The sequence below is a fragment of the Eublepharis macularius genome, chromosome 1 (assembly GCF_028583425.1).
Source record: "Eublepharis macularius isolate TG4126 chromosome 1, MPM_Emac_v1.0, whole genome shotgun sequence".
Lineage (NCBI taxonomy): Eukaryota > Metazoa > Chordata > Lepidosauria > Squamata > Eublepharidae > Eublepharis > Eublepharis macularius.
The window spans coordinates 242,027,769-242,039,265 of record NC_072790.1 but is presented as its reverse complement, the minus strand read 5'-3'; the positions used below and the strand labels follow the sequence as shown (position 1 = coordinate 242,039,265).

At 42.2% G+C, this 11,497-nt stretch overlaps 1 pseudogene; it reads right to left on the bottom strand.

Moving 5' to 3' along the window:
• Positions 1-234: 234 nt before the first annotated feature.
• LOC129325590 (prefoldin subunit 5-like) lies at positions 235-4,289 on the bottom strand (annotated as a pseudogene).
• Positions 4,290-11,497: the final 7,208 nt, after the last annotated feature.

The window sequence follows — 11,497 nt, the reverse complement described above, 5'->3', positions numbered from 1 at the left end:
TTAGTTTGTACAATTCCATCTTCACATGACAAACATTTTCACAGGGTTAAAATTAAGAACAGCCACACATTATTGCAAGAATTACAACCACCCCAGGCCTACTTGAAAGCCCACTATTTTGAGCAGAGCACATGAATGTGATATTAAGCCTAGAAAACCTTACTATCTTGAGGATATGTCACAAAATGTTGAATGTTAAAGTGCATGGGAGCACACGTGTGTCTTGGTGCTTGGCTAGGCCTTTGTTGCTGTTGTCTGGCAAGCCCACACAGCTGTTAGCTGCTGAATCTTCTGGCTCATTGTTTCCACCACAGCTTGCTTCATTGCATGTTTCTCCTGCAGTGCTGGTTGGATTTTCTCCATCTGTTTTGTCAGGAAAACGATGTTCCTTTGGAAGAGGTCTCTGCCATCTTCCACAGACTTTTTCTACATAATAACTGGTTCCCACATCTATTAGCACCTGGCCAGTGTCAGAGAGCTTTCCAGGGATGTACGTAGAAGTGGAGAGTGGGACAAACAGCTCTTTACCTTCGTTGCTTTTATTCAGTACAGTCAGACAGTCCTCTGCTTGCACCTATTTTGTCTAATTGAGCAATGGATGAAGAAAAGAACTCCACTTCCTGGTCTAGCTGTCTCTTCAGCGACTCCAGCTGAGGCAAGGGCAGATCTGAGATGTTGACTTGCTGTGCTATCTTGCACCTTAAGTTGTGAAGAACCACTCCGTAACGCCATTGGCACCCCAAGGGAGGAAGAGATGGAAAGTGTTTTGTTTCTTCAGCTGCTGCTCCAAGAATGGCCGCAAGAAGTCAGGCCCTGCGTGCACTCTCCCTTTGTGGCTTTTGTCACGACTCTTTGGCTCCACCCCTTCCTCATTCCCTGGCAGAAATTCATTCTGTTTTAGTTATATAATTCCTCCATTATACAATTATCTGCCAGAAATAAAATTAGTTAGGTTCTATCCTTATAATTCTTATAATAACACCTCTATTACTTAATACTATATATAGTAATCAAATAAAATAGTTGCTTAGAATTTCTCATTTAACTTTCCTCCTCCCGGTAAAGTCACTTCCCTCTTCTTTTGTTGTATTTCAGTAATTTTCAAACTGCCACAGTTCTCCTCCCACCTCCCATTTTTTCACCAAATATTGCTTCAACTTTTCCCAATCCATGTTGAACTGTCCTGGATCAAGGTCTCTCAGTTTCCTTGTCATTTTGTCCATTTCCGCCATGTACAGCAATTTGTAAATCCAGTCCTCGATAGTTGGCACATCTTGTACTTTCCACTTTTGCGCATACAAGAGTCTAGCCGCTGCTGTCATGTAAAATAACAATGTCCTGTATTGTGCTGGAATATCCTCCATTCCCAAGTTCAGTAGCAGGAGTTCTGGGTTCTTATTAACTTGAAATTGTAAAATCTCACTTATCACTCTTATTAATTCCCCCCAGTACTGCCTAGCTACCTCACAGGTCCACCACATATGGTACAAAGATCCTTCATGCTTTTTACATTTCCAGCATTTATTAGACATGTGCAAATTCCCTAGCGCAATTTTCTTTGGTGTCAAATACCAACAATAAATCATTTTATAGACGTTCTCTTTAATATTAGTGCATGTCGTGATCTTCAACGTATTTTTCCACAAGTATTCCCATGCCTCCATTGTTATTTCTTTGTTAAAGTTTATAGCCCTTTAACTGTTTGCACTTTAACTGTCTCATCTTCTGTGTACCTTTTTAACAACACTTTATAAGTCTTAGAGATTTCCTTTTTATCCTCTTGTAAAATTACCTCCTCTAATTCCGAATTCTCCATTCTTACCCCTCCTTTCGCACAGTCCGAGTTATAAAGATCTCTAATCTGTCTATATTGAAACCAATCGTAGCTTGGAGACAACTCATCTTGCGTCTTTATTCTTAGTTTAGAAAATTCTATTCGTGTTATCTCCTTGTACGTTAAGCACTGTTGTTCATTATTGATAGTTCTCGGGTCTATTACTTCGTAAGGAACCACCCAGGAGGGAATTCTTTCTTGTAGGTAATCTCTATACTTCTTCCAAATTGTGAAGAGGCTTCTCCGAATGTAATGGTGTAAAAACATAGAGTCTGCTTTGACTTTGTCATACCACAGATATGCATGCCATCCGAATATTTTTTTATATCCCTCTAAGGCCAGTAATTTGCGGTTTTTCAGCATCATCCAGTCTTTCAACCACACCAAACAGATTGCATCATAGTAAAGTCTTAGATTGGGCAGTTGCATTCCACCTCTCTCTTTTGGGTCCTGTAATACTTTCATTTTCACTCGAGGCTTCTTGCCTGCCCAAACAAAGTCCGATATTTTCCTCTGCCATTTTTCAAACTGCTTAGAGTCCCGAATAATTGGTATTGTTTGTAACAAAAACATCACTCTTGGCAGCACATTCATCTTAACTACTGCAATTCTTCCCAGCCATGACAAATTCAATCTATTCCATTTAATCAAATCTTGCTCTATCTGAGTCCACAGTTTCTCATAATTATTCTTGAATAGATCTATATTCTTTGCAGTCAGTTCAATTCCCAAATATTTCACCTTACTTGTTACTTCACAGTCTGTTATTTCCATTAGTAACTGTTGTTTTTGTTTGGTCATATTTTTACATAATATCTTTGACTTCTTTTTGTTTACATAGAATCCTGCCAAATCTCCAAATTCCTTAATTTTCTCTATTACCTTTGGCATGTTCTCAATTGGGTCTTCCACAATTAACATTATGTCATCTGCAAATGCTCTGACCTTATAGGAAAAATCTTTTATTTTTATTCCATGGATTGCATTATCTTCTCAAATCTGTATCATCAATATTTCCAAGACCAAAATAAACAACAGTGGAGACAACGGGCAACCTTGTCTTGTACCTTTACTTATAATCAGTTTCTTAGTCACCTCGTCATTCACTACAATTGCTGCACTCTGGTCTCTGTAGATTTCTTTCACTGCTCTTACGAATCTTTCCCCCATTTGTAGCTGTTCCATAGTGGCAAACATAAAATCCCAGTTCAAATTATCAAATGCTTTTTCAGCGTCCACAAAGAAGAAACCAACCTCCTTGTCGCAACACTTATCATAGTATTCAATAGCATTTATAACTGTCCTTAAATTGTCTTTGATTTGTCTGTTTGGTAAAAAAACAGCTTGTTCCTCCTCAATAACTTCGGATAGCCATCCCTTTACTCTTTCCGCCAATATCTTCGCAAAAATTTTATAATCATTATTGAGTAACGAAATAGGTCTATAATTTTTGACGTTAGTCAAATCTTGTCCTTCTTTAGGGATCAATGATATGTTAGCTTCACTCCAAGTATCTGGAATCCTTTGATCCTTCAAAACACTATTGATCACTTCTTTTAGGCAACATCAAAACTTGACTATCGTAATGCACGGTACTTAGGATTCTCATCTTAGTTAAGTCTGAGACTCCAATTTGTGCAAAATGCTGCATTGCAACTGTTATCAGGAGTGAGCAGGAGAATGAACATCTCCCCCATTGTGCAGTCACTCCATTGGCTATTACATACAAAACTCTTCACATCCTTGGTCCTGCATACCTACGGGACCACCTCCCTCCGTATGTTCCTCCACAGCAGCATTGCTCATCTGAACAGGGTCTCCTGCAGGTGCCAGCCTGCACACGGGCAAAATCAACAACCTCCCATGCATGTGCTTTATCTGTGGTGTTCCCTACCCTGTAGAATGGCCTGCCTGAGGAGGTCAGGAGAACCTCCACTCTCCTGTCTTTCTGCAAAGTATACAAAACCAAACTATTACAAAAGGCTTTTTACTCCGCTAGGAGGGCTGTATTGTAGGGAAGTGTCTCTGATGCTTCGTTAGTGAGTTAGGGACCATAGACTTCACCCTCATGTTTCTAAGATATTTTCTATTGCTTTACACATGTACTCCTACGGATTGTCAGAGGCTAGCATCTGCCATTGTCATGCCAGAATGGGAGAGCTGGAGGTTCCCATGAGCTGACTGTTTTCACAAATCTGCTCCTAGTGCTGGGAAAAAAGTCTAAGTGCCATTGGAGGCTCCAAGGCTCTGTACACAGTTCCCAGCAGTTCCCAGCAATAAGAGGGGAGGGATTTATGTGTCTATGCTTTTGTAGTGCCTTATTCTGAATAAAGACCATGGTAGGATGTCCATTGTAAGATTATAATACTTGACTTGTTTAATAAAGCTTTGCATATTCTGTGGAGACTTACGGAAATGTGTCTTGGCTTTATCCTTACAGTTTGTCCAGAACCATCATCCTATTTTCTGTGGTCTTAAAATCAGAGTATCTGAACCCCAGTGAACCCTGTTAAATCCTGCAACTTGAGCCACAGCTGGAAGAGTGGATACCGGGACTGCAGGGCTGTCAGAGAAGGAGCCTGGACCAAAAATCCCACAGAAGAACATGGGTCCAATGTGGGAGCACTGGAGCGAGTGTGGGAACTGGAGCTAGTGTGAGGCTCCACACAGGAGTTTCCTAGCAGCCTATCAACTATAGCAGCTTGATGGAGGGGATGCTGGTGCGGTGGACCCTGAGAGTAGCATCTGCCTGGAGGGAATGGGAAACGAGATATCGTCAGAGGGCTCAACTGCACCAACTGAGTTGCATTGCGGAAGGACTGTTCCCAGACATGAAAGAGGGGGGTGAAAAGCTACTGGAAGAGAGGGGAATGGCAGGAGAGAATATGGAGCAACTTCAGGAGGAGATGGGAGAGTTGAGTTGTACCATGCACACTTTCATGAGGAATGTGCAGGACTTATTACAAGTGGATGTACCTCTGGAGCAGCTGGCCGACCAGCAACTGCAACTGCTCCTATCTTCCCCCAAGGACAAGGAGCCCCAGTGCCTCTGGATTGACAGTCACAGCTGGACAGGTGGGCCCTGGTGTGGCTACCCAAGCAACTGGCACCTCTTGGTCTGTTAGTGCCATTCCAGCCCCCATTCCTGACATCGCCTTCGGGAGCGGGTTGAGAAGCAAGTTTGTATTAAACCTATTGCAACCTTGTCAGCTGCCCCTGAGGAAGTTACGGACGAAAAGCTGAGTGGAACAACTTGTCGACACCGTCTCTTCGGGCACAACTGGAAGCTTACCTTTTTTATGTGGAGGAAAGAATGCATATTGATAAATTGACAGAAGCTTGCATAGGAGGATACCATTCTCAACCCTCCCGGTTCCACGTGTGGAACTTGTGATCATAATACTTGCTCTTGGAGATGTATTATACATACCTTGTATGAAATGTATTATGTAATGAATATATCTCTTCTTGAGAATTCATGTGTTTTGGTTATAAGGAATGTAGATGTCGGCACAGTAAGATTGTTATAAAATTCCTTCGCACACATCCTTTATTGTTTCATTCAGCTCTCAAGAGGTTAACTGTTATAGCCCTTGGTGGGATTGTTTCCCCTCCCCTTTTTCCCAATTGCTGTTACCAGGGCTGGCCCCCTTTTTGTTACTAGGCTTCTCTCCATGTCAGAGCCCTCTGGTGGTGCACCAGGGTATAAATTGAGTTGTCTGAAATACACTTATTCAGTTATATGGTAAGATTATTATTATTTATTTAGACTTACATTAAAAATGCTCCATTTAAAACCATAAAAACATACAATTCAGTATTTAAAAAAACAGCCCTAAGCAGTGGCCCATATTACCCAGACACAATAAAACATTTTTAAAACATTTCTGTGGGTGGAAGGTGAGGGAGGGAGGTGAGGAAAGCAATGGTCCAGCAGTTTGAAAAAGAAGAAAATGGGAAGGGGTTACATTCCCCCTCCCCAGGTGGCTGGTAGGAAGTCTCATCTGTAGCGTCAACTATATGCCTGGTGGAACCCTTCTGTTTTGCAGGCCTGGGGGAAAGATAATATATCATTTCTGGGCCAGAGTCTCAACAGACAATGGATTCCACCTGTTTGGTGCCAGGACTGAAAAGTCCCAGCCTCTGGTTGAGGCCAGGTAGCCTCCCTGGGGGCAAGGACCACCAGTAGGTGTCAGATATGCATGCCAATATATCTGCCATGAAAGTGTTGTGCATAGGATGCTGGTCCTCTGAGAATACATAAAGTGTATGTTATATCCTGTATTGATAGAAATAATATGAGAGTATATGTTATGCCTTTTGCAGCTAGGCTTGTACCTGTCCCACTTATCACACTGGTGTTTTATTTCACTTCTGGAGCAGACCGGTTAATGGCCTTGGATGCCAGGCTAAGTCTTGGAGTGCAAAATGACTTCATTTGTTCTTTCTTTCCCAGGCTTGTCACCCTTCCCCCTCCCTGCTCCTTCATGCCAGAAGCCTAATCCTAACAAAGGCGGGAACTCTCCCTATAACTAATCTACCCACCCATACCCACGTCACTTCTGCTAATGCTGTAGTCAAATGTGCACTGAACTGATAGATCCTGAATAAAGCGACTTTAACTCATGCACTGGGGTGTTTGATGTGAAGTACTATCTGGGTCCAACTGCCAGAACCTGACAGTAGGTTTTTATCAGCTGATTGGACCACCTTCCATGGAACATATGGGGAGAGGTGGACCTGCAGAGAGAGAGGCTATGCCTCCATGCCTCTTGATTTCCAGTATGAGAAGACCTGTATGGCGTGGACTGGATTCTGTTGCTAAAGTCTTTGATAAGAACCATCAGCCATGAAGCCAACTCAGAGATTGCTAAACAGCTAACTTGCAGTATTTTAGTTAGTTAAGTATATTTAGAATAGCCAAGCTTTATTTGTTTTGTGCTTGCCGTAATGTCTATCTGAAGAGCACTTCCTGCTTAGCATACACCCCTGGAGTCTTTCTTTAATAAACTACAAATATATTTTACCTGCCTGTATCCAGAGTTACGTGCTGAAATGTACATGCCCTCAGAGTGAACCCAGAGGTTGTGAGGCCTCAAACAAAAAGACATCCAGAGCCCTTGGAAGCTCCTAAGGGTCCTGGGAAGGCTGTGATCAGCACCCTGGAATGGGAACAGGAGGCCCAGGGTCTAGACATCAGGATTTCAAAGAGTGAGGAGACATGTGATTCATATCCTCATGTCAAATTTCTTCTTATGCTGGAGGCCTTTTCTTGTGTTGTTTAAAAACATATTATATGCATGTATTGTCTTTTTCTTCCCCATGTAGTAGAAAGTGCACTTCGTTCCTGCAGACCTCCATTTCAGAAGATTATAACCCTTGACAGGATGTTTGTCTAATTGCTTTTTATTCATTTAATGTCCCCCCTCCATCTTAAAGGCAGCACATTTGAGTAAATCATATTTTAACCTCATTTGAAGATGAGCAGAATTTCTCACTAGAATTCCGACAAATATTGTTACAATTCATATTGTCTCCATGCCTCCTAATTATTCCTACTGGGAGAATTACAATTCAGATACTCCACTATTTTCTGTAACCAGATATCTACCATCATCTTTTTCAAGTGCTACTCTTTGATAGCTTTTCTAGAAGCAGGAAGTGGGGGGGGGGCACTCTGTTGAGAGGAAGAACATCTGGGGAGGGAAGTGAGGAGAACTGGAGAACTTTGGCTCCACCCCTTCCTCATTCCCTGGCAGAAATTTGCCTGCCAGTGAGTCAGCGAGCTTCTTTTGCATCCTCAGACAAACACAGCTACCTTCTTCATGTAGGTGATCATTAGTGGAGCTCTGTCAGGCCTTTTCATTTCATCCTGACAAAGAGCAAGTTGTCAGCCCAGTGCAGTGTAGACTTTGCCTCTACTCCAAATCTGTTAGGCTTGTTACTGTTAAAGAGAAGGTGGGCAATCTCTACAACCTGTCCTGACTGAAGAAGTTTAAATACAGTCAGTTTTTACCTTCTGGCTGTTTATTTCCACCACAATGAGTGTTTGCATTTGCTTACACATCAGTCCTCCATCCCACATGACCAGGTGGTGGTGCTCTTTTAAGAGCCTTTCTCCACCATGCTTCTCCCACACCAAAGATTTCTGGCATTGACTGTGTTGGCCTGGCATGAGATGCTGAGGAGAGTTTAGCTATCTGTCTAGTGTAGTGATTGTTGGGTGTGCTGGCAGCTGCCTTGTCTAGGCTATTGGAGGCAGAGCTGTCTTGGTCTTGGAACACTTTTGGTCTTGGGTGATTTCAATGTCCATGGTGATGATGCCGACTCATCACAGGCTGTGGACTCAATGTCATCTATGGCAGCACTGGGACTGTTCCAGTTAGTATCAACTCCGATGCTTTGAGCAGGACACACGCTGGATCTGATCTTTGGGATGGGGATACAAGTGAAGCGGGATATTCCTGTGGCAGTGCCATGGACAGACCCCTTGTCCTGAGTGCTCACTTGGGCATCTCAACCCTCACCCACTTGGCGATGGGCTGATTTATGATTGTCTGTGCAGTCTAATGGATTCCAGAGCACTCTGCAGGGTTCTGAGCCCCCCTAAGTGGCTCATTGGATGAGCTAGTAGTGGGCTGGAATATCCATCTTTCTGAAGCCATCGATGTGATGGCTCCCCGTCACTTTCTCCATTCCCGGATCAAAGTGCCCCCTGGTATACTGAGGAGCTATGACGGTTGAAACAGGAGCTCACAGAGCTCCTTTCATGGGAATAAGAGGTCCCTCCCCTCTTATTGCTGGGAACTGCTGGGAACTGTGTACAGAGCCTTGGAGCCTCCAAGGGCACTTAGAGTTTTTTCCCAGCGCTAGGAGCAGATTTGTGAAAACAGTCAGCTCATGGGAACCTCCAGCTCTCCCATTCTGGCATGACAATGGCAGAAGCTAGCCTCTGACAATCCATAGAAGTATATGTGTAAAGCAATAGAAAATATCTTGGAAACATGAGGGTGAAGTCTATGGTCCCTAACTCACTAACGAAGCATCAGAGACACTTCCCTACAATACAGCCCTCCTAGCGGAGTAAAAAGCCTTTTGTAATAGTTTGGTTTTGTATACTTTGCAGAAAGACAGGAGAGTGGAGGTTCTCCTGACCTCCTCAGGCAGGCCATTCTACAGGGTAGGGAACACCACAGATAAAGCACATGCATGGGAGGTTGTTGATTTTGCCCGTGTGCAGGCTGGCACCTGCAGGAGACCCTGTTCAGATGAGCAATGCTGCTGTGGAGGAACATACGGAGGGAGGTGGTCCCGTAGGTATGCAGGACCAAGGATGTGAAGAGCTTTGTATGTAATAGCCAATGGAGTGACTGCACAATGGGGGAGATGTTCATTCTCCTGCTCACTCCTAATAACAGTTGCAATGCAGCATTTTGCACAAATTGGAGTCTCAGACTTAACTAAGATGAGAATCCTAAGTACCGTGCATTACAATAGTCAAGTTTTGATGTTGCCATAGCATGGATCCAGGTAGCCAGGTCGGCCGTGTCAAGGTAGGAAGCCATCTTCCAGGCTAGAGTGAGGCTGCAGAAAGCATTTGTTGTGGCTGCCTTGACTTTTTTTTCTAGTAGTAGCTCTGGATACAGTATAACCCCGTGGCTGTTAACTGAGACTGCAAGGGTCAAAGAAACCCCATTGAAAGTGGAGAGTACAATGTCCTTCAAGATCTCTACTTCCCAATAAGAATCATGTCTGTCTTGTCCTGGTTCATTTTTAGTTTGTTCATTTTTAGCCAATTAACTACAGCTTTTTCCACACGATCCCTCCAATCACGTCGGGAGTTTTGTGTCTTGCAGTGCACTGAGAAAAAAATTTTTTTGGAAGAAAGATGAACCACATACTTAAGGGTGAATAATTCTACTTTGATGCACTGCAAGATCAAAATTATCTACATGGAAAATTGACACATGGACTAAGAATTCACATGGTCTGAAATTCAGTTGAATGGTGGTATAGATGTAGTCAAATGTAGGATATGTCTGACTATGTATATGGTTGTAAACAATTTTCATGAATGAATGTACTACTTGACATAACATTGATTTGTTGATTTTGACCCAGGGGTTTGTATTGTAACTAATTAACTACAGCTGTCAGGCAGCAATCCAGGATTTCTACTGTATCCTGAGGGGACCTAGATAGCAAGGTATAGAGTTGGGTATCATCTGCATATTGGTGGCATCCAACTCCGGAGCTGTGAATGAGTTCTCCTAAAGGCTTTACATACACTAGTGGCCAAAATTGTGGAAACCTTTTGGGAAAAGTGTGTTTTTGAGGTTTGATGGCTTATAACACCACTTTTTTTTTGGAGTAATACCATAAAATTATATATCAATGGAAATATAATTTAATCAAAAATCTAATGAGATAATTTTTATGAAGGAATTTTTTTAAAAACAGTAGTTATAAAGAAGAAAATAGAAACACATAGAAAAATGAGTTATACAACAATTCTCACCATGTCAGTTAATATTTAATTGGGTAACCTTTTGCTTTAATTACGGCCTTACAACGCCTTCCTATTTAGTGAACCAAGTTTTTTAGTTCTGCAGCTGTTATAATGTGAAACCATGATTGAGTTACTGCTTCTATTAATTGTGGTTTATTGCTGGGTTGCTTCTCACTAACCAGTTTCTTTAGTCTGCTCTATAGATTTTTGATTGGTTAGGGTTAGGGTTAGGGTTAGGGTTGGGGTTAGGGGATATGATTATCTTGAAACCCCTTTTTGCACACAGCAGCAACATGACATGGAGCTGAATCTTGTTGAAATATAAATGCTTCATTATCTTGGAACAGATCACGTGTGACAGGCTTCAGTTTGGTCTCAAGTATTTCATTTATGTATTTTTCGGCATTTATATTGCCACTTATCTCGCCAATTCTTCCCACACAATGCAATCAGGATGCAAATCTTCTCCGATTCTTCTTCTCACATATCTTATGTCATCACAACCAAACAGGGAGAATTTGGTCTCATCACTCCAAATAACACTGTCCCATTGTTCAGCTGTCCAGTTAACATGGGTTTTATCCCAGTTTAATCTTTTCAACCTTTGTTTGAGAGAGAACAATTTTTTTGTGGAATTCTAGCATTAAGACCAAATTCCTCCAGTCCTCACCGAACAGTCCTTGCACTCAACTTCACATTGAATTGCACCATTTCGTTCTGCATACACCCCGATGATTTTCTTCTGTCACCTAGGCTCAGTCTCTCAATTCTTCTATCATCTCTTGCTTGTGTGCACCTTTTCCTGCCTTTACCAGTCTGGTTTTGTAGTGACTGAGTTGCCTTATACCTCTTCAAAAATTTAGAAATGCCACCTTTGGTTAAGTTTCCACCAATTTTTCCTCTAATTTCTTCATAACTGTAGCCTTGTTCACTTAATAGTACTATTTTACATCACTTTCTGGGTGACCAGTCAACTCTTTGTGCCATTTCTTTAATTTCATTATGTTTCACAAGCTCACTAAATGAAAGAACACAAAACCAACCAACCAACTTGATAGCAATCACATAACACACTGACAAATGACCTCCTCTCAGCACCAATACATGACCTCAATAGCTGACTCCTACTGTGACCTGATTGGCTCATTGCCAAA